The 24,973-nt window shown below is 42.8% G+C and overlaps 1 protein-coding gene and 1 pseudogene across 1 annotated transcript in view; both read right to left on the reverse strand.

Moving 5' to 3' along the window:
- Window positions 1-24,973, reverse strand: part of LOC126484821 (uncharacterized) — an 854,899-nt gene that overhangs the window by 828,425 nt on the left and 1,501 nt on the right. The window lies entirely within an intron of this gene.
- On the reverse strand, window positions 16,114-16,231 carry LOC126485827 (5S ribosomal RNA; annotated as a pseudogene).

Here is a 24,973-nt window from a genome sequence, read left to right on the forward strand (position 1 = left end):
GGCTCCGACATGCATTACGCGTATGGACCGCGAAGATAACACACGAGAAATTAGGACTCATACGGAAGCATACAGGTAGTCGTTTCTCCCTCGTTCTGTTTGCAGGTGCAACAGGAAAGGACACGCAAAATCTTGTACATGGCTGCACGTTCAGAGGCCATGAATAGTTACAATTGAAAGAAAATCAGCCCTCGGTCACTATTTTTAACAAATTAACCTGGTTTCGACACTGCTAGGAGTGTCTTCCTCAGAATTTAAAACAAAGAATGGTCTATATTCTACAACATAGTCACAGAATTATGACTAAAAATGTATGATAGAGTATAAGTACGGAATCGTCGTGAAAGACTGGCAGTACTTATACGTCATTTATAAAATAATAAATATGCCAAAAGGGCATTAGTCACAAACATATTTAAGATCAAGAAAACTGTGGTGGCGAGCCACTAAGGGCTGCTCGTTACTTGCGTGGTACAGGTTGCGAAACGGACTCTTCCTCCCACAATCCTCCATGCTTGTTCCATTTCATATCGCTTTACAACGTTACGCCCAGATATTTAAACATCATGACTAGGTCCAGCAGGAAACTAATGATACTGTATCCAAACATTACGGTTTTTTTTTTTTTCCTATTCATCTGCGGACTCTTCCGTTTCGCAACCTGCACCACGCAAGTAACGAGCAGCTCTTAGTGGCTCGCCATCACAGTTTTCTTTATCTTAAATATCATTGAGACTAATGCCCTTTTGGCGTATTTATTATTTTATAAATGACATATAAGTACTGCCAGTCTTTCACGACGATTCCGTACTTATTTTCTATAATACATTTTTAGTCATAATTCTGTGACTATGTTGTAGAATATAGACCATTCTTTGTTTTGAATTCTGAGGAAGACACTCCTAGCAGTGTCGAAGCCAGGTTAAATTGTTAAAAATAGAGGAAAGGAAAAGACTAGTAGTGATACGGGGCATCCTCCACCATGCGCTGTAAGACGGATTGGGGAGTATCGATGTAGATGTAGATGTAGATGTAGATGTAGGTGAGAGACGACATAAAAGGAAGCGGCAATTACGGCGTACTGAAGAGGATGACAGAAGGCGCGAGAGGATGGAGAGTGACCGTGTGAAAACCTGCTTTGGGCAGAGCACTAGGGATGAATGATGAATGACGGATCTATCGACAGAACATTAACACTTTCCTTACTCGATGTAGCTCCGGACTTGGAAGCAGACGGTGAGTGTTGAGATGTTGGTGCAAGAGACTGGAGTTGGAAGAGGAGACGGTGACAATGAGGAGCGGGGCGCCTCCCCCCGCGGCCGCGACACAGTGGTACACACCCGCCGTGGCAGCCGGCCAGCGGCATTTAGCTTTACATATGAAGTCGGCTCCCCCTCCAGGCCGCTCTGGCTCGTTCGATGCGGTGTCTTTCTTTGTCTGGCGCGGCGCAGCCGCCTCTAAACGATACGAGAAGCACGCGGGAAGACGGGTCGCATCGGAATGCGACGGCCGGCCCACAAATAGCGTGGCGGGCTTATATCAGCGAGTGATGTAAAATTAGAACAAAGCGGCCGGCCGCTCTGGAGCGGGGCCGCTCATTAGCCCGTCAGGCGGCGCGCCGGCCACGGCAACAAACACAGGAAGCGCCAACCGGAAGTCGCCGGCCAATCGCAGACCTCATCTGCGACTCCAGCCCGCAAGCTGAGCCCTTACTGGCCGCAGAACTGTCCGGAGTACAGTGCGGATATTACATCCTACAGCATGGTGAAACCCTCATATTACAGACGATACCTCAAGCTTCCCCCCTCCCCCACCCGCCTCTCACGAATCGTGGTCCGTGGCTCAGTCAATTGCGAATAGCTGAAACATATGAGTACATGCATCCGTGTCCGAAGACTACATGTGAACAGGCAACACTAATATAAGGTTAATTACTGGACAAAAATTGTTTGAGACAGCTGTTATAAGCTGTCGATTTTATTCTACGCTCGATTTCGAGATTTCTGTACTGTAAAGCCAAAGAAATTGGTATACCTGCCAAATATCGCGTAGGGCCCCCGCAAGCACACGGAAGTGCCGCAGCACGACGTGGTATAAACGCGACTAATGTCTGAAGTAGTGCTCGAGGGAACTGACACCATGAATCTACATCTACATTTATACTCCGCAAGCCACCCAACGGTGTGTGGCGGAGGGCACTTTACGTGCCACTGTCATTACCTCCCTTTCCTGTTCCAGTCGCGTATGGTTCGCGGGAAGAACGACTGCCGGAAAGCCTCCGTACGCGCTCGAATCTCTCTAATTTTACATTCGTGATCTCATCGGGAGGTATAAGTAGGGGGAAGCAATATATTCGATACCTCATCCAGAAACGTACCCTCTCGAAACCCGGACAGCAAGCTGCACCGCGATGCAGAGTGCCTCTCTTTCAGAGTCTGCCACTTGAGTTTGCTATACATCTCCGTAACGCTATCACGCTTACCAAATAACCCCGTGACGAAACGCGCCGCTCTTCTTTGGATCTTCTCTATCTCCTCTGTCAACCCGACCTGTTACGGATCCCCCACTGATGACCAATACTCAAGTATAGGTCGAACGAGTGTTTTGTAAGCCACCTCCTCTGTTGATGGAGTACATTTTCTAAGGACTCTCCCAATGAATCTCAACCTGTCAGCCGCCTTACCAACAATTAATTTTATATCATCATTCCACTTCAGATCGTTCCGCGCGCATACTCCCAGATATTTTACAGAAGTAACTGCTACCAGTGTTTGTTCCGCTATCATATAATCATACAATAAAGGATCCTTCCTGTGGGGTTGTCCATAAATCCGTGAGAGTACGACTTCTGAACAGCACGTTTCAAGACGTACCAGATATGCTCAATAATCTTCATGTCTCGGGAGTGTGGTGGCCAGCGGAATGTTTAAATTCAGAAGAGTGTTCCTGGAGCCATTCCGTAGCAATTCTGGATGTGTGGAGTGTTAGCATTGTACTGTTGGAACTGCTCAAATCCATCGGAATGCACAATGGACGTAAATGGCTGCAAGCGATCAGACAGGATGCTTACGTACGTGTCACCTGTGAGAGTCGTATCTAGACGTATCAGTGGTCTCATATTACTCCAACTGCACACGCCCCACACCATTACAGAGCTTACACCAACTTGAATAATCCCTCGCTTAGATGCAGGGTCCATGGATTCATGCGGTTGTCTCCATACCCGTGCACGTCCATCCACTCGATACAATTTGAAACGAGACTCGTCCGACCATACAACATGTTTCCAGTCATCAACAGTCGAATGTCAGTGTTGACGGACCCAGGCGAGAAGTAAAACTTTATCTCGTGCAGTCATCAAGGGTGCATGAGTGCGTACTTGTCTCCGAAAGACCATATCGATGATATTTCGTTGAATGGTACGCAGTATGACACTTGTTGATAGCCCAGCATTGTAATCTGCAGCAGTTGCATTTCATTCGTTGGTCCCGTTCTTCCAGGATCTTCTGCCTGCCGCAGCGACGGCGGAGATTTGATGTTTCACCGGATTCACGGTATACTCGAGATATGATCGTACGGGAAAATCCCCACTTCATCGCTATCTCGGAGATGCTGTGTCCCATCGCTTGTGCGCCAACTGTAACACCACGTTCAAACTCACTTAAATCTTGATAACCTGCCGCTATAGCTGCAGTAACCGACCTAACAACTGCGCCAGAAACTTTTTGACTTATATGCTATGCGTTCCCGACCGCAGCGCCGTATTCTGCCTGTTTACGTATGTCTGTATTTGAGTACGCACGCCTACACCAGTTGCTTTGGCGCTTCAGTATAGATTCATCGTTGGGTATACCTGATAACATATAAACAGAATCATATATTCTGACATCAGTGCGACGTGGGACGATCGACAGGTGTTCTAAAGACAACGTGCAACACATCTGCGGACAGCTTCATCGGAGTTTCACTATAGTTTTAATTTCGCAACTTAGCAAAAAATGCGTCTTAGAAAGTTTAAATATAATATATGGTTCCTGAGGAGAGGCAGCAATCTTTTAAGTAGCTGCAGGGGAGAACATCTGGAACCCTGAAGTTAAGATCCCGTCCATGATGAAGCTATTAGAGATGGAGCACAAACTCCAGTGGTAGAAGGATGGGGAAGGAAATCGGGCATCCCGTTAAGAGCCTTGAGCGATTTTGGGGAATCACTCAAAGAAGTGATCCACCATCTTCTCGGATACGAGTTCAGTCTCTTACCACTGCATCTTCTCTCTCAGTATTCACCAACATAGGCTTGCTGTTTTGGCACTGCGACATGGCTGAAAAGCATGGAGCTCCATTGCATGATTTACTGGTCTTAGCATCCTCCTGATTGTGGTTTTAAAATCGTCCCGAATTTGGATCTCCAGGCGGAGACTATTTCGGAGGATGCTATCATCAGTAAATTATAAACCTCATTTTTACGGGTTGGAGCCTGGAATGTTAGATCCCTTAATCGGGTAGGTAAGTTAGAGACTTTGAAAAAAAAATTACAGTACGGCATTGTGGGCCGGGAGTCCTTCATTTGGGGAACTTCGGCCGCCGAAGGCAAGTACTTATTGCATTCGACGCCACATTGGGCGACTTGCGCGTCGGATATGGGGATGAAATGATGATGAGGACAACACAACACCCAGTCCCTGAGCAGAGAAAATCTCCTGCCCCAGCCGGTAATCGAACCCGGGCCCCTTGGCGTGGCATTCCGCTACGCTGACCACCTTTTTTTCCCATTTTGTTCGATATCGTTCGTTGCGTTTGGTCTGGTCGGACGTCAGAGGACATCCATTGAAGTTGATCGTTGTTTGCTTTACTCCGTTCTATTATTATTATTATTATTATTATTATTACAGAGGGCTAGCGCCTCTCTGACCGGAAACGCTGAGCTACCGTGCCGGCATCTACTCAGCTAACGGTGGCGGACAGAAAACTTGAAATGAGAAGTAGATACACTGAAGTTGGATGTAGTGAGTGTTAGTGAAGAGCGGTATGAGGATGAACAAGATTTAGACAGAAAATAAAAAGAGCTGTTGCAGTATTATGTATAATAATGAACAAGAAAATGGGAACACTGATGAGCTACTACGCACAGCCGAGCGAACGGATTATCATAACCAAGATAGATACTAAAGGATCCCAGCGTAGTTGCACTTTCCTTTTTTTTATTTTAGAAACCACGACCACCTTCGGTTCCCAGGGTCATCATCTGGGGGTGTGCACTGAGGTGACAAATGTCAAGGGATCCTCCTAATATCGTATCAGACTTACTTAGTTCAGCGTAGTGCAGCAACTCGACGTGGGCCCTTGGCAAGTCGCTGGAAGTCCCCTGCAGAATATTGAGCCATGCCACCTCTATAGCCGTCCATAATTACCAGTGTTGCCGGCACAGGATTTTGTGCACTAACTGATCTCTCGAGTAAGTCCTATAAATGTTCGATGGTATTCATGTCGAGCTATCTGAATAGCCAAATCATTCGCTGGAATTTTCCAGAATGTTCTTCAAACCATTTGTGAGCGATTTTGGCCCGGTGACATGGCGCATTGTCATCCATAAAAATAACGGGTGCAATTGGTCTAGAAGTAAACTTCATTATGGAAACATCCCCCAGGCTGTGGCTAAGCCATGTCTCCGCAGTATCCTTTCTTCCAGGACTGCTAGTTCTACAAGGTTCGCAGGAGAGCTTCTGTGAAGGTAGAAGACGAGGTACTGGCAGAACTGAAGCTGTGAGGACGGGTCGTAAGTCGTGCTTGGGTAGCTCAGTCGGTAGAGCACTTTCCCGCGAAAGGCAAAGGTCCCGAGTTCGAGTCTCGGTACGTCACACAGCTTTAATCTGCCAGGAAATTCCATTAGAGCGCACACTCCGCCGCAGAGTGAAAATCTCATTCTGGTCTATAAGTAATCGAACATAACCATTACGAGTCAAGGATCGGTTCAGTTGTACCAGTGGACCCAGTCGAATCCATGTAAAGACAGCGCACACCATTATGGAGCTATCACCATCTTGCATAGTGCATTGTTGGCAACTTGGACCCCCAACTTTGTGGAGTCTACCCCACACTCAAACCCTACCATCAGCTCTTACCAATCGAAATCGGGGATCATTTGACAGTCGTCTAGGGTCCAACCGATATGGTCACGAGCCCAGGAGAGGCCCTGCAAGCCATGTCGTTCTGTTAGCAAAGGCACTCGCGTCGATCGCATGCTGCCATAGCCACTTAATGCCATATTTCGCCGCAGTGTCCTAACAGATATGTTCTTCGTACGTCCTACACTGATTTCTACAATTATTTTGAGCAGTGTTGCTTGTTTTTTAGCACTGACGCTTCTGCTCTCGGTCGTTCAATGAAGGTCATCGGCTACTGAATTGTCTATGGTGAGAAGTAATGCCTGAAATTTAATATTTTCGGCACACTCTTGACACTGTGGAGCTCAGAATATTGAATTCTCTAACAATTTTCGAAGTGAAATGTGCCATTCGTCTAGCTCCAACCACCAGTCCGCGTTCCAGGTCTGTTAACTCCCGCTGCGCGGCCACAATCGCGTCGGAAACCTTTCCAGATGAATCACGTGAGTATCAATGACAGTTCTGCGAATATTCTGCGTGTTTATACGTTGTGTACGCGATACTGCCGCCGTCTGTATATGTGCATATCGCTGTCCCATGACTTTCGTCAATTCAGTGTACATACACACAATACTGGGTGATTCAACTGTCTCTACCCACGGGTTTTATGCAACCCATAACTTCTTCATATAGCACGAGTAAGATTTTCATATTTTCTCTTTCGCCATGTGCAATCTGTTGGTCCTACAGAAAAAAATAAACAGGACTGTTTTGTAGGTAATGTAATGCAGATAATTTTTGCACTGCGATACGTTTTCGTTAGAGGCCGTAGTTTTCGAACTATTAAAGAGAAACGTACAGAAGAGACCTTCAAAAGCGTTTTTCTCGGCTAACTCGAAAACCGTGACCTTCTGTGAAAATGTATCCCAGTTCAAAATTTAAATACATTAAATTTCCTACAAAACAGTCCTGTTCATTGTTTTTAATACGAATAATAGTTTGCGCGTACCGAGTGTGAGAATATGAGAATCTCACATGAGGTATTTCAAGGTGTTTCGGGTTGCATAAAACCATAGGTAGGAACAGCTGATTCACCTTACATATAGGCTGCAACGGGTATATGTACAAATATTTTTATATGTGGCAACTTAATATGTACACCCATTAGTGTGTTAGTTGTTGTTCCTCTGCACCAAACCATCTTCCCGCAAACACGTCGCATAATTTACTGTCTGTTATTTTCTCCGCAGTCGTAACTGCACCGGTAAGTGGACTACACCTGTCAGTATATACTAACCATTTTGCGTCCATGCGTCCATATTTCAACACCCGACCTCCTGCTCATGGGAAAATAAGCATTAATGGCTTGCTCTTGCTACATGTACGAGTACTTGGGGGTACTGCCCAACCTAAAAACATACGACTTGCAATAGGTGTAATCATTGGTCTGTATATGTCGTAAATACTGATTTAATGTTGTTCAGTACACAGTCCTCAGTCATCAACAGAAATATTTGTACTTACACGCGTTTCACCCTATATATATGGCAGACCTGAAGACACCAGAAGGTTTAAGCAACAGACTCTAGTTTGCCACTCATCACCCTACTCAGTCGAAAGGATGACGAGTGGGCAACGCTGCCCCGGTGCCACCATTGCAGCAACACATTCCTCCACGTCCTACCTCAAGGACCCCTGGATTGGTGTACGACGTGACAGGCAACTGGCTGTGGATTCGCAAAAGGAACAGTTCTGGCGTTCCTCCAAAGTGATTTAGGTAAACCAGTAAAACGTAAGTTTAAATGTTCAGACAACGGTCCTCCCGAATACAAGCCCCTTTTCCTTAACCCCTTCTCGGCCAAATGATTGCAAGCCAAGTTAATTACACTGAAGTTCAGCGTGTTGCAGAGAAAACTACGTTTTTCAATCGCGTAGTCGTCAGACGTTTAGGGGCTACGATAGTTACGCTCCGTCAGACTCCTGTGCATGTACCGCCGTTTTAGTAACTCTATTGTCCTATCTTCTCTCCTTGCCATTATAGCTTATGATGTGGAACAATTACCTGTCTCCCTTAACTGAAACTCTACTCCTGGGGCACCGTCTGCATCTATCCCTACCACGTCCAGAATACCTCCAATACCCGCACAACAAATATGTGTCACGAAAACGTTACTGTTCTCGTCGTATAGATGAATGATCTGACAAATAACGTTTGTTGTGGACACGAGTCACTCTGTTACATTTCTGTACAAAGGAGTTATGGCGTTAGAAAACTGTGACGATATGCAGTTTTGGTCGCTTAGAAGCGTTACGAATGTTAAACGTTGTTTAACTGAACCTTGACTTTGATGATCAGGTAGATTTAGCTTTATTTTTTCTGTGAATGGTTACCGTATTATGTAATTATTAAATAATATTTCAAGACGGAAGGAAGTGCTTGATCCTGGTTCATATCGGGGAAATTACATCTGTAGGCAAGTTAAATATTAGAATATCATAATATCAAAATATTCGTAGGGCGGATATGAATCATTGCCATATGTCGAGAACTGCGAAAACGTGTGTGGGGGGGGGGGGGGGGGAGGGGGCATTCTGACATTCTGAAAGTGAGTCACTATGATTTTCTGAATGAAAATAAGCAACTTTGAACCATTACCCAAAACTAAAGGCAGAATAAACTGGTAAAGCGGCAAAAGGAATGAGTTTTTTACTTGAAAGAAGAGTCTCCTCACTCTTCATACCGACAACCTGCTAATGTATTACTTTCCTCTTCTATTATAAACCAATTTATCAGAATAAGGTGTATTTCAGACTACCTACTAATTTCCGAGAAAACTGTAATGGTTGTGGAAACAATCGCGAAACCACAAACCAATCAGTGGAAAGAATATACTTCAGAAGAGCTACTAGTGGTGTTAGGCGTGATTCTGGATAATAGCTGAGTGAAAACGAACATGTTACAAGGTTACATGACGGCAGATATCGTGTTCCTTACCGAAAACCAGTGTGAACAAAACTAATTTTAATTAGAGCTGCAAAATACTAACAACCAGTTTTAATCCACAGAATTTTCGTTCATGACTGAATGAACACTATTTTGAATAAATTTTGTGTTATATGCTTTGATTTGTTGGTATCGTATAACACCCATGATGGTGGCTGTAAAAATGTTAAGGAACAATCTATGTACGATTCGATGTACTTTATGACTTAAAATGCCGATTTAATTCTTATTTGAGAAGTTATTAAATGATCCGCGAATACATTGAGTTGTAAGTCAAACCGTCACCAATTCACACCACATTTAAAGATGGAAAACATGAATTACACTGTAGGAAATATTGCAACCAGCCACAAGTTTTTTTTTTCATGGTTTTATTGTACCTTTACTAGTTTCTCGCCTGAGCACATCGTCAGATAGTAGCTTTGACTTATTTGCAAGTTTTAGATTTGTGTCTTTCTGAAAGCCCTCCTTTAAATATTATAAGACAGAGGTTTGATTTTCTTTTTCAATCCATAGTGATCAATGAAGTGAACTAAATACAACCTCTGACGATGACCTCAGATCCGAAGCTAGTAATGGTGCGGTAACATCATTTCATAAAAACTTGTGGCTTGTTGCAGTGTTTCTTTCAGTGGAATTTACGAGAAAAGCTGCGGTGTCATCAAATAAAAATGGAAAAAATAATAAGAAGTCTGATGAACAATTTTATTCGACTACACGCTGTAAATCAAATATCTGAGTGTTGGAAGAAACATAAAGTGTGAAGGAATGGCCTTCGATCTGTCATCGTTGATTCACGGTGCTTTTTCTCTGAAGGTTTTAGAGCGGTCTTTCGGTTGCTTGGTGATTGAGAAACATTTAAAGACTACTGGTAGCAAGCGTTCGGCTGGTACACCTTGCGTGGAAATGGTATTGCTGAAGGAGTCTTTCGATATGCTCATCAACTTCTGACCTCAACGGTATGTGGTATTATTTTTCTGTTAGCCTTTAATTTCTCTTAATCACTGCAATATAGCTCTTGTTTTTCTATCTTACTCCATCAGAGATGACATCATAGCAGTTATGTACAGTATCTGGAATCTGTTATAACAGGTCTCCCTTGCGCTACCTCTTTTTAATATAAGCTTAAGAAGGAAGGTACTATTTAAGTCGGCTTTTTTTTGTTACACATTTACGACGGTGTGCAGTAACCTTTTATTTCTTATGTAAATTTATGAAAAGTGCAAATAGTGCTGCGAAAAGGTGTAACCGCAAACACCAGAGACAACATATTTATGCAGACGCCGCTCGGTGCAACACTTTCGCTGACTTCTTAATTGTTCTTAGTTTTTATGTAATTGCTAAGCGTAATAAGACTTAGAAGGAGCGACTCTGGCTTTAAGTGTACATGAAGGTAGACGTGTTCTACCCTGGAGTATTTCTTGTTGATTGTCGTGTTAGGCATGTAAGAGAAATTTCGTATTTGAAGTGAAATGGCCAGATGAGCCCGTGATCTACCCGCACGGCGTAGATTTTGTTTCTATGTATGTGTCGTGCTGAAGAATTTCACGGGGCGAAAAATGGCTGTGAGCACTATGGGACTTAACATCTGAGGTTCAAAATGGCTCTGAGCACTATGGGACTCAACATCTGAGGTCATCAGTCTCCTATAACTTAGAACTACTTATTACCTAACTAACTTAAGGACAGCACACAATCCACGCACGAGGCAGGATTCGAACCTGCGACTCCAACGGTTGCGAGATTCCAGACTGAAGCGCCTAGAACCGCTCGGCCACAGTGGCCGGCTCAGGAGGCGCAGCAACTTCCTGAGATCAACGTAAAAGTTGAATGAAGTTCTTCAGGTAAGTGGAAACCGCGTGTGTGATGTGAGAGAACAAGTATTATATCTATATAGACGGGTTATATAACTCAATAATTCCTTCACTCGGCCTCAAAGATCGATAACTGCATGTTTATATTAGTTCAGAATTTTAACTTTGGATATTCTTTGTAATTATTCGTGACTCATGGCAATGGTTACTATTACTTAAAAGGCAGATTCGTACTCAAGAGCTACTTTAAAGGTCAAATCTGCCTAGCTGCGCCCTGGCTGCAATTATATACTCTGTTATGAGTGACATAAGACAGATGTATGTGATGAACAGCTTTGTATATAGCTGATTTAATTCTGACCTGCCGATGCGTCAGTCTTCTAGTCTGTGACGTACCTGCCAGTTCATGAGAAAGAATACTTTTACCGCTATTTTAAGACATATGCAGTAACCGTTCTGTCGAGATGTGAAGATGGTAACTTTGATTACCGAAACCGGTTACCGAGAATAAAGGTTATTATTAACGATCTTAGCAAAGAAGTTTATCTTCACTATGACAATTTCAGTTGCTTTACAATTCCCCTCCGTGGGTTTCAGGGTACGTATGTGTCACTTGTCTGTTATACTGTTTCATTAACGCGATGACAGAAGCCATTAGCCTGGAATTACGTGTTACGATCGACTAGCAGAGCAAGGAATTTCCTGCGATCCTTCACTGCTGACAGTCTCTTTTTCTCCAAACCGTGACTCATCGCTTTCGGCGCTACAACAACCGATTTCAGAAGTGGCGTTCAGCTATGCGTGTCGTTCCGGACTTTTTTCTCCGGTCGCCATGAGCAATCAGCAGCTGTTGTTTGAAATCGGTCCAAATCGCGCATTGTTCTGCGCAGGCGGGGACTGCATGACAAACACTTGGAAATTTCTCCACGACAAGCGGGCGAGCATTCCCCGGCGGTGAGCAACGGCGGAAGGGGCGGCCAACACAGCCTGGCCCCAGTTACCCGCCACCACATCCACTCAGTCCTGTCGCGTTTCTACCAAAATGCTCTGCGACACCATTATTTTATTCTCCACGTGTATTCCTGCCTAGCTGCAAAATCGCAGACGTCGCCCTTGCTTAGCTATTGTCGCTTCTGAATATTTGATTTTATATTGTCTCTTATGTCAGTGCTAGTTCCTCAGTGTACAAGAGAAGCTCATTAAGTTGTATTGGTTAAAAACAGTCTTTTTTTTATTTTTCAATGACGCGTTTCGCCTTATTTAGGCATCTTCGGGTTATCTTTTCTAGATGGACGCGAGAGTCACCAAGATCTGCATAGCGCGTTCCCGTTCACAGGAGCGAGTATCAGTAAGATGGGGCTCACATAGTAAGCAATATTGAAAAATAAAAAAAAAACTAAAATTGCAACCAAGACTGTTTTTAACCAATACTGTTAAGCACTGGTTTGCTGTTATGCCACATATGGACTGGAAGAATTTCATTAAGTTGTAATTATTAAACTGAAAAAAAAATTGCCCCAGGATCTAACACACCTGCGACCATTGTTACTGCTACTGTGTATGATTTCCACACACTTGAGCAATATTCAGAGAGAGTCGTACGAGTTTTGTAACCATGCTCCTTTGAAAACTGCATTTGACTATTACCCGAGCAGCGACGTGAAGTAAAAAAAAAGTTAAGTTGCACTTGCCACCCTAGACGGGTCAATCTGGCCCGACCGAACGCCGTGTCGTATTCTAACGGCTTCGTTGAACGCGGTATGGAGGGGCGTGTGGTCAACAGACCGCTCTTACGGTCGCTGTTGGGTTTCTTGACCTAGGAATCGCTACACTCGGCCAAGTAGCTCCTCAGTTGACCTTCAAATCTGAGTGCATTTCGTTCCAGTATTCCCACCAAGGAAAAGTGTGCAATTTTGATTACCTGCAATTGAGTCTATGTGATTTTTCATTCCAGGTCCCAACGAACTGCGACACCCTGGTATTTGTGTAATTTTACCGATTCCACTTGTGACTCGATGACATTGCGGTCATAACATACCATATTTTTCATCTAGTGAAATGTTAAGTTTTACGTTTTTGAACATGTAAAGCTAATTGCCAGACTCTGCACCACTCTGCAATTTTATCAAAAGGTTCAAATGGCTCCAAGCACTATGGGACTTAACATTTGAGGTCATCAGTCCCCTAGACTTAGAACGACTTGAACCTAACTAAGGACATCACACACATCCATTCCCGAGGCAGGATTCGAATCTGCGACCGTGGCAGCAGCGCGTTTCCGGACTGAAGCCCCTAGAACCGCTCGGCCACAACGGCCGGCTGTAAACTTATCAATATCTGACCGAATATTTGAGCAGTTTTTTATGTTATATGGGCAGAGTACCAGCTCTGACAGGACCATGTATGGAGGGAAAGTGGTCCTATCCTTTACAAAGATACCCCTCTACCACCACTTTAATCGATTTTAGGATGCTGCCGAAAACTTCAAATTTGGATGAGCATTCAGGAATGCGAAACCTGCTTCTCCTTGATGCGAATCCAGTTCCTAGCTATAGCAGCGGTTCTTTCGCTAAGGATAGATCTTATTTCCTTTCCCATCAAAATACGGATGAACTAATGCTGCACCCCTAATGATTTGAGTATCAACAATGCGATAATCAATAACACTCTTCTTGCTGCTGTCTCCAGTCCGAAGAGCGGTTGGATGCTTCTCTCCATGCTAGAGTATGTCATGCAAAGCCTCTTCATTTCTGAGTAACCAAGCTACATCCGTTTGAACCTGCTTACTATATTCATGTCTCTATCTCCCTCTACAATTTTTACCACCTACGCGCTTCTCTCTGTTACCAAACTGACTATTGGCTCAAATGGCTCTGAACACTATGGGACTTCTGAGATCATCAGTCCCCTAGAACTTAGAATTACTTAAACCTAACTAACCTAAGGACATCACACATCCACGCCCGAGGCAGGATTCGAACCTGCGACCGTAGCAGTCGCGCGGTTCCAGATTGTAGCGCCGAGAACCGCTCGGCCACTTCGGCCGGCAAAAAACTGACTATTCCTTGACCCCTAAGAATGTGTCCTATCAACCGATTCCTTCTTTTACTCAAGTTGTACCACGAACTTCTTTTCTCCACACTTCTTTTCTCCACAGTTCGATTCAGTACCTCCCCATTTGTTATTCCATCTACCCATTTAATCTTCAGCGCTCTTCTATAGCAGCAAAATTCAAAAACTTCTATTCTCTTCTTGTCTGATCGGCTTCTCGTCCATGTTTCACTTCTGTTCAAGGCTACATTCCAGACTAACACCTTCAGAAAAAGACTTCCTAAGACTTAACTTGATAGTAGACGTTAACAGGTACCTCTTTATAAGAAAAGCTTTTCGTGCTGTTGCCAGCCTGAATTTTATATCGTCTCTACTTTGACCATCATCAGTTATTTTACTACCCAAATGGAAAAACTCATCCACTGCCTTCAGTTTCTCATTTCCTAGTCTAATTCCCTCTGCATCAACTGGTTTAATTCGATTACGCTCCGTAACTTAGTAGTACATATGGATGTTCTGAATGAAGGAAACTATACGTCATCAGATATGTCAGAAGATATGTGATCCTGCCGAATCATTACGTAATTCACTCACTCTTCACTCCCTAGTGGTTGATGACAAGAATTTAGAAACAAGTATCCGAGCGAGATAGCAAGCGTTTAGCACTGCAGACTAGCATTAAGGTAGCCGTTCAAAACCCTGGCCGGTCACACAGGTTTCGATTTTCTGTGGTTTCCCGAAGTCGCTTAAGGCAATTCCTGAGATGGTTCGTGTGAAAATAACACGTGCGATTTCCTTGCACATCATTTCCTCTATCCGAGATAGTATTGCGGCTCTAATAACCTGGTCGTTGACGAAATGTTTAAATCTGATCCTATGCTCTCTCTATCCCCTCTTCTCCCACCGAAACACATGTATGTATCTGATACTGTTAAATTAGTGAGGGTGTAAGTAGGCTGTTTATGTTTTCTTATTGGCAACGTTACGTAGCGCTCAATATGAAAATCACTGGCTGTGCTGTGTGCAGTCTGTGGCTAGTTTGCATTGTTGTCTGCCATTGTAGTGTTGGGCAGCGGCAGCTGGATGTGAACAGCGCGTAGCGTTGCGCAGTTGGAGGTGAGCCGCCAGCAGTGGTGGATGTGGGGAGAGAGATGGCGGAGTTTTGTAATTTGTCATGAACTGCTATATATATATATTATGACTATTAAGGTAAATACATTGTTTGTTCTCTATTAATATCTTTCATTTGCTAACTATCCCTATCAGTAGTTAGTGCCTTCCGTAGTTTGAATCTTTTATGTAGCTGGCAGTAGTGGCGATTGCTGTATTGCAGTAGCTTGAGTAGCGAAGATTTTGTGAGGTAAGTGATTGGTGAAAGGTATAGTTTACTGTTAGTCAGGGCCCATTCTTTTGTAGGGATTATTGAAAGTCAGATTGCGTTGCGCTAACAAAATATTGTGCGTCAGTTTAAGCACAGTCATTTGTAATTGTTCAAAAGGGGACGTTTCAAGGGTACGCGTAGAGTTGTACGAAACACCTGATTACGCAGGACGCAGGACGCCAGCCAGCCAAGTACAAACACAGCGGAACTGCACGGAGGTGCCTTACTAGCCAAATGAGGTTACGCCAACATCACGAAAAGATGTTCACGGAATACACATCTTTCTGCAGCTAACAAGTAAACTTCATTTGCCAGGAAAATTACTTTCGATCTTCCCACGACTGTATTCATATGCTGTACTCTATTACGGACACCAAAATACATCGCTGAAAATATCCTCCTTTCCGCCATGCCTCTGCTACGTAGAGTTTACAGTTTTAAGATCCATCTGGGGTGAGAAGAATTTGACAGGGTACTCGGACACTGCAAGTAAGATGTAAGGAAGAGTGCATGCCATAAACGTAGAACGAAACAGACCTTAAACGCATAATTTCACAGATATAAAAGCAACACTCCGTCTTAAGGCCACAACTGGCCCACCGGGACCATCTGACCTCCTCAGATGAGGATGTGGATAGGAGGGGCGTGTGGTCAGCACACCGCTCTCCCGCTCATTATGATGGTTATCTCTGACCAGAGCCGCTACTGTTATGTCGAGAAGCTCTTCAGTTGGCATCACGAGGCTGAGTGCACCCCGAAAAATGCCAACAGTGCACGGCGGCCCGGATGGTCACCCATCCAACTGCCCACCACGCCCGACAGCGCTTAACTTCGGTGATCTGACGGGAACCGGTGTGGTCACTGCGGCAAGGCCGTTGCCATAGATATAAAAGGAGTGCAGAAATATATATCTTCCTTTCCCTTCTAGCCACAAAACGCAGAACTAGTTTCCCGTTTTTAATCATTCGAGTAACTTTTCGCCATAAGTTTTTCATCCATCAAAAACTTCTCAACAAATGTGGAGGGACGATATTATTTCCACAACACTTCCATGACATCCTTGTTAAAGTCTGCATCAAGTATTTTTTGTATTGTTTTATTTTTTTCGTTTGTGTTATACCTTTACAACGTGTCAGAAGTAACAGCTTTTGGTGTGATAACTCCCTAAGCTCAGAAACAGCCTTCGATTGTAGCCTCTTAAACATACACATACATTTGACGAAATCTGAGTTACTACGATATTTTCATCAGGTAAAAGTTGCTATAGTGGTAACGCTTTGATTATTGTCCATGGAACTGGAGCTCGTGATTTCACGAGCTATATTGAAAGAGAGGAAAGATACAGAGCGAATCACAGATCCACTGAGAAGCTTCGGAAGTTGTTCAGGGATACCTTCTATTTTGGTACGACGGACCCACTGTCCCTGGCCACTCGTTTCAGAATTTTGCATTTCGTTTGGTTTCTTGCCACAGTTAGCTTTGTATCTGTACTGCATTGAAAATAATGGGCAACAGTGCAAATATCGACGGTATGCGCTGTGTTTCTTGTTTGGAGGCAAACTCGTTACATTCAAACACGGTCCTGCTGTTGACAATAGTAATGCTCTCTTTACTTATCGCCTTGAAGCTTGCATTTAGTATCGTTCGGTTCTACATCGGCTTCGTTTTTCCGGCAGTGTTAGCTGTACGTTAACAGAGACACATGACAGTATGAATAGGTTTACTGATGGAGAGTTGGCTGATATGCAGCTGGTGCATGAGTTCACAGAACGCATTCGAACTGCGATACACCGACACTACGTGTGCTATTCCCGCAGCGATGGCTACCACACACTATTGCTTTTGTACCTATCGGAGGGTTGTTGCATTCCTCTATTTGTTGTACTTTTTGGTGGCCACATGTTACAGGCTTTTCACTGTTGTGAAACAACCAAAATACTGAGAAGATATCCTGTAAAACCTCTGAAAGTTTGTGGTGGACTTCTGGTTCACCGTCTATACAAAAGTGACAGCGTCATTTTTTGTATGGCGATTTGTTGTACGATCCTGTCGATTCCATCAAACACCAACAGAGTACATGAAATCTCTTCTGTTTACAAGCCGTGTCGATTGAGTTACAAGTCTCCAGCTTTAGGCAGCTACACAATGTGATCAAAAGTATCCTGACACGTATCTGAAAATGACTTACAAGTTCGTGGCGCCTTCCATCGGTAATGCTGGAATTCAGTATGGTGTTGGTCCATCCTTAACCTTGATAACAGCTTCCACTCTCGCAGGCACACGTTCAATCACGTGCTGGAAGGTTTTTTGTAAAATGGCAGCCCTTTTTTCATGCAGTGCTGCACTGAGGAGAGGTATCGATGTCGGTCGGTGAGGCCAGGCACGAAGTCGGCGTTCCAAAACATCCCAAAGGTAGCCTATAGGATTCAGGTCAGGACTCTGTGAAGGCCAGTCCATTACAGGGATGTTATTGTCGTGTAACCACTCCGCCACAGGCCGTGCATTATGAACAGGTGCTCGATCGTGTTGAAAGATTCAATCGCCATCCCCGCATTGCTCTTCAACAGTGAGAAGCAAGGAGGTGCTTAAAACATCAATGTAGGCCTCTGGTGTGATAGTGCGACGCAAAGCAACAAGCGGTGCAAGCCCTCTCCATGAAAAGCACGACAACACCGTAACACCACAGCCTCCGAATCTTACTGTTGGCGCCACACACTCTGGCAGATGACGTTCACCGAGCATTCGCCATACCCACACCCGGCCATCGGATCGCCACTTTTTGTACCGTGATTCGACACTTCACACAACGTTTTTCCACTGTTCAACCGTCCATTGTTTACGCTCCTTACACCAAGCGCGGCGCCGTTTGGCATTAACAGCGTGGTATGTGGCTTGTGAGTAGCCGCTCGACCATGAAATCCAAGTTTTCTCAGCTCCCGCATAAATGTCGTAGTACTTGCAGTTGACCTGATGCAGTCTGGAATTCCTATGTGCCGGTCTAGATAGATGGTTGCCTATTACACATTACGACCCTCTTCAACTGTCAGCGGTCTCTGTCAGTCAACAGACGGATCGACCTGTACGCTTTTGTGCTGTACGTGTCCCTTCACGTTTCCACTTCACCATGGCATCGCAAACAGAGGACCTAGGGATGTTTAGGAGTGTGGAAATGTCGCGTATAGACGTTTGACACAAGTGACACCCAATCACCTGACCACGTTCGAAGTCCGTGAGTTCTGTAGAGCGCCCCATTCTGCTCTCTCACGATGTCTAATGACTACTGAGGTCACTGATATGGAGTACCTGGCAGTAGGCGACAGCACAAAGCACCTAATATGAAAAACGTATGTTTTTGTGGGTGTCCGGATACTTTTGATCACATAGTGTACCACCGGTATCAGTTTGTGGTGTTGAAATGAACAGCAGTTTTTAACTACTGAAGTAGAAGGCAGTAACAGCTGTTAAAAGGTCAAGACTTATAACTGTTGCAGGTGTTGAGAACTGGAACAATTTTCTGCTGTCAATATGACGCATAAGTTCCCGAGCGCACCCAAATAGAATGTACTAATTACATGCGCTTAATACGAATCGGTGCGTTATCCACAGTGACCTCGCAGTCCATAGTAAGTAAAACTACAAGGACAAGAAGGGTTAAAACAATTATAGAGTTCAAGTGGCGATTGCTTCTTGGCCGTATTTGCCGTTCAGCAATATTTCTTCCTCCCGATGTTTCGCCAGCATGGACAGCTGGCATTTGTAGAGGTTTCGTAACTTCAACTACTTTGGTAGTTTGTGCTCTAACGTATGTGTACATTTTCGCACTATAACCTGTTTGTCAAGCTGCGTGGTCATCGCCACGGATTGCTAACTGAAGGAGGCCGTGTTCAGTTCCCTACCGGGTCGGAGATTTTTCTCCTCTCGGGAGCTAGGTGTTGTATTGTCCTCAAGTTCGTATCGTCATAATTGGCATTACACTATTAAGATGGCTGTATTTGAATGTCCTGAAAGCCAATAAATTAAAAAAAATGTTTGGCAAGGTTAGTAATTCTTGACTGGCTATATTTCACCCTGATTTATTAGTTGTCTTCAGGGACGTCTGTCATCACCCTATATTTCAATATAGTCACCACTGTTTTCGCCCCCTGAAGGAATCCATGCATCGTTAACACATGGTGTTCCCTCTACTCTGTTGAGACAGCAGTTATCTTTGTGTATCTCAATGTCTTCCTGAGTGTGACGTGTATAATGTCCTTGTACGTACGTAAGACTTGATTTTCATCGAAGTTTACATATGCACAATATAACTAAAAAAGAGTTCAGCCACAGCTGACCTTTTACATTTGTCCTAGTAGACGATTTCTCTCGTGTTGTTCCAGTTTAGAGCGGACTGATCGTTTAGTTTTGTCATTCTACACGGAAAAGAGGATATGATACACACATGGTGCTGCTGGATCATACTTATCTTTTGGCAACTTAAAAAAAATAATCGATCTTTTAAGAGGGTTTGATGAGGCTAAACTCCGAAATGTAAGGAATTTATAGCACAGAAATCACAGACAAAGAAACTAAAACATACCCATACCTTACCTGCCGTTAATACCCACAAGTCTGACAGAATCGGCTACATGCTTAGACTGCACAGTTAACTAAAAATATCAGAGTAAGCGACAGCAGTATGTCCAAAGAAATCACCCTGTAGTTTACACTGATTTGTAGAAACAATGGTAAATCTGTATCTGGATGAGTTCATCCCGAGTGGGACCCCATTGTCTTAGCTTATTGCACCAGCTTGCTCTGTACGTGTACTAGTCTTCCAAAACCGTATTTTCAAAATTCGTAGTATACAGGTGTCCCGGTGTTATTTTTACTATTTTTTATTAGATTAAGGAAACGGTGTTATTTCACTCGCGCCAAGTTAATGTGAGACAGCTACACCTGCAATGAATGAAGAGGATTAAAATTAACAACGGAAATGAAACTCGAGCAAAATAAATAGGATACGAACATCACCTGGTTTGCGCCTGCATGTCCACGTATAATAATATTAATAACAATAATAGTAATAATAATAATATATCAGTACAAATTAATGGTATCAGTCATGCACCCACCCGCGCTCACTCTGTTCATGTTAGTGTGAAACAAAGCCCTTCTCTCCTTTCACGTTTCTTCGTGTGCCGGTGGCATCTGAATGTTAGACCGACAGCGAAATTAATGTCTCAGATGAAATCTCTGACAACGGCAAAGGCTATCGATAAACGGCGAGAAAAAGTGCGATGGTCTAAACCACGGAATTAAAGGGGAAGATTTACGTCATTGGAGGTAAGTATTACATTACAGTAGATGCTACAGACGAAGCGAATAGTTTTATTTTTCGATGTAATGTCACACGTAAAGACGGCAAAAACATCAAACGCGTCTCATTTCATAACTTAGTGATAAAGAAATAGGACCACCGATAACGTCGTTTCAACAAGTGGAACTTAGCTTCTAATTGCAGTAGAATAAGGTAGTGCAGGCAACTATCTCTTTCATAAAGTTGCTGTCCTCCACAGTTCCATAGTGACGACACGATAATTGCTTCGCTCGCATTCGTGCTGAAAGCTACGTGGTGCAGTGGAATAAGCTTCCTTGGGGCGCAAAGTTCAAATCTCCCCCCCCCCCCCCCCCAGCAACCGAAATTCTTTTTCTCCGTGATTTTTCTAAAGCGCTTAAGATGAAGGCCCGGATGATCTCTCTGAAAAAAACACGGCTGATTTCCAATCCCAAATCTGTCCACACGGGTTTTTGCTCCTTTTTTAATGACTTCGAATTCGACAGGACGTTAAGCCCATACATCATTCCTTTCCCACTTATTTATTATAGATGGCAACTGCGTACTTCGCCCTTCTCACCAATATTAAGACTGTTCACAAAAGTCAGTGTTGTCGCTGCCAATCTACCAGAGGAGCTCAGAACAACTATCTGAACAGCGTTTCCAGTTATTATGGTGTAAGCGATTTTTTATTTCCATTTCACATCATTTCTATAGGTAAACTATTGACGTAGTGCCATATTTTCGCAAACAGATATTCTACGGCTATCCCCCCTCAAACGTAAAAATATTCGCTGTTTAGCATCCACTGATCTCGCTACTGACATCGCGCAAACACACTTAAGGTAGAACTAAAATCTCACACATTATTTTGAGCGGTAAGAGGGGTGTTTACACTACTACGGTGCAGATAAGTGAATAACGTGACAGAACTGACGATTCAGCAGAAATGTGTTCCGATATAATTTTTGGTATAACGAAACAAGAAAATCTATAAATCAATGCTGGACTAACTTATCTTACACCAGTTCTTTTTGAGTCCGTGCAGAAGATGGTGGGAAACAGCGTGTGCATTTCAACCGTAAATATCCTAAGAAAATTAGACTCTAGCGTAGCTACCGTTGTATAACGGTCGACGTCAGTCTACCGCAAAGAAAAGTTTCCAGAGAATTGTTGCGAGGTTGGAAAGTGGATAGGAAGTATGCTGTATTACTATAACATCTAACATTGGGTTATCATATGCTGTGGGGATCAGTTATTACTTGAACTCTGACGAGAACAGTTTTGTGTAATACATATATTTACCTGTGATAAAGTATTGCAATCTCTAGACAAATGAGTATTCCTTATTCAAATAACGTCAAAATAATGTAAAAAAAATTTAATCCGTGGTGCAAGCCCATCATCAACATTAAAAAATATGGTAGATAAGAGTTCTCATATATTTTCAGATTCGATGTCTTTTATTTTTGTCAAGGGGGAAAATTTGTGTACCACTTGCTTAAAGATTCCTGTCTTATTGGTCCTCGATAGTTACTAGTTGAATCTACTTGATGATGACATGATAAGAAATCTGAAATATCTCATCCCCCCACGCATTCGATAAATAACTGAGAATTTTCAAGAAGAATAATTTTATGCTACACAGTTGGAGAGGGAAAATCAAAACTTTATCTCAGCCACCATGAAAGATATGCAAACAACGAAACACTAAAATTTAATTTGAAACTACAGGAGAAATCTGAAGACGCAAAACACTAGATTCGTCATTAAAATACAGAGTTATTTCAATGTATCACGCTAAATCGCTGTCGTACTACGACGAATTCAAAATTGGCAAAAATGATTAGATAAATTCAGAATGACTTAGATATCTTTGCCAACCTTGGTAGTTTAATTGATGAAGAATTTCCAGACAAATCTAAAAAAATCTGGAACTTTCGTTCATGCTCTCATACTGTTCACATCATCCTAAAGTTGGATTAGACCACACTCTACCAAAGCTGTTGTGATGACGACAGTTCGTAAAAGACCACTATAACCTATATACCTGAATGGTCAATATTTCACTTCATATAATACAATCTTATGGAATTTAATAACTGAAGAGTCTTTTCCAACCTGGCAAAGGTGTATTTGTGTGAGTCAGAGATACACACATAAAACCTTTGAAGTACTCTTCAGGAGCAGAGTGTTCTGGAAAAATATTCGGGACACAAAAGACTGAATAATGTCAATAAAACACGCACTTTTAGCAGAAGTGTTTTTGAGATTCGATAATCGATATGGGACAATAATAGCATCTGAAGCCCGTATTGGGGGACCAAAGCACGTTCCTTAGCATCTGTCTGTGGACAATACAAAAAGAAAAAAATTCGAACAAGTTTTGCGATGCGCAGTAGCGGGAAGCATAGAGCTCACTTAGTTGCAACAAGTCGCCTCATGGTAAATCAGAGCTTACAAAAGCTTTTTATAATTCGTTGGCTTCGGAGGGTTATTTATCATCTAACCCGTCAGCCCGTAGCATGTGCCCGTAATCGGTCAACACTTACTGCCGCAATATAATTTTAAACTAAAGCTTAATAAGACATATGAATATGGAAAATTACAACAGTCACTACAACATAGCGAACGTTTGTGTCTGTGGGTAAATGTAAATTTACATAGAAGTTGAACGAATGTGACCACAGGAAGAGGTCATATTGCCTCGAACTCACATGCAGCCTCATCATACCATAGCACCGCTATATTTTATCACAACTGTCAGTCCATTTCGGACGATTGGGTCGTAACGAATCAGTGTAGAACAGTGGGGATCACAGATGGCGGATACAATTCTTTGGAACAGTGCTAAGCAACTGGAGTTAATCGACTAAGAAGATCGCCTACAAAACATTCATGTTGTCGTTTACTGAGAATTATTCGTCACTCTGGGGCTCCTCACCAACTGTAATTAACAATAGCGAGAAAGAAGTTTCTTTGAACAGTTTTTGGATTTGTCAAGATTTTTTAAATTTTTTCTTCTTTTCTTTCTTTTTATTCGTTTATTGTGATCAGGTAATGAGCGTCACGGAAAGCTGGGACACACACAGGAGAAGTTTTAGGAGTTATGTAAAAGTTTCATCGGTAAAATTTCAGAAACGAAGTAAGATTAGGTTCTCACGTCCTGTTGATCAAAATTCAGAGTGTGCACGAGACGAACAGCATATTATTTCATGCCTCGGATGGTATGTTTTAGAGTATCGATGTGGAAGGCGTGCCATTCTAGAAACACAACACGGCGGTTCTGGCACAAACTGTGTTTCTTTATGTACTACATATTGTGGTGACATTAACGGAAGTCTCAAGATATTAAAAACAAAAAACAAAAATGTTTTGATCTGTACTTATAGACGTTCATCGCAATATATAAGCGAACAGATAAACAAGGAATTTATTTAAAATCTACGAGCGACATAGACATTTTCTGTAATGTAGTATTGGTCAGTTTAGACAAGAGAGGGAAGGGATCGTCCAAGCTGAAGGTTTACAATACAGAACAGAAGCATGACATAAAAACTATGGTTCGTAACTTCCAATATGAGATTAATTAAATTGTGAAAGTGAAGAGAATCGTATATTGTTTTCGTGTACCAAACAGAAGACAGAACATAAAAATATATCCAAACATTAATTTAATGCACGAGTCCTCTTAGATCATTACTTGCAATCTTCATCACCTTTCGAGAATGGGGGTTGAAAAATGTTATTATTTAATTACTTTACAGCAAACCTATACAATTTTTCTATTAAAGACACAATGTTACAAGCGTTTATACATGTATTTTAAGATAAATGAGATACATTTCCTTACTTCCTTATTTAGTTGTGTCCAGGTTGAAACAGTTGCTTCAATTTATATCGTTCATAAACAGCAGTTAATTATGCATTATAATTATTGTTAAGATGATAATATTGAGATGTGTGACGGTGAAAAATGTCACTAACGAAAAAAAGTCGCATTTAGGTAGAAATGCGTGTGCTAAGTGCCACAATTACAGGCAAATGAAAATGATTGGTGATTGTAAACAATGAGCCTTCATTTAGTATTAAATGATGCTCAACTCCACGTAAAGACATTACATATGAAAAGTACGGAATTTATCGGCACGGAATGAAGGAAAAGTCTTTTGCGCTCAAGCAAGAACAGCGCAGGAGAGTACACAGGTCTACCCGCGGCCGGTGACCACGCGCTATTTATATCTCGCCTGGGCGGTATGGCGCACCTGGAGCCAAGAAGAAAAAAACAAATAAAGCAAGAATTGTGGC

Source organism: Schistocerca serialis, chromosome 6 (assembly GCF_023864345.2).
Source record: "Schistocerca serialis cubense isolate TAMUIC-IGC-003099 chromosome 6, iqSchSeri2.2, whole genome shotgun sequence".
Taxonomy (NCBI): Eukaryota; Metazoa; Arthropoda; class Insecta; order Orthoptera; family Acrididae; genus Schistocerca; species Schistocerca serialis.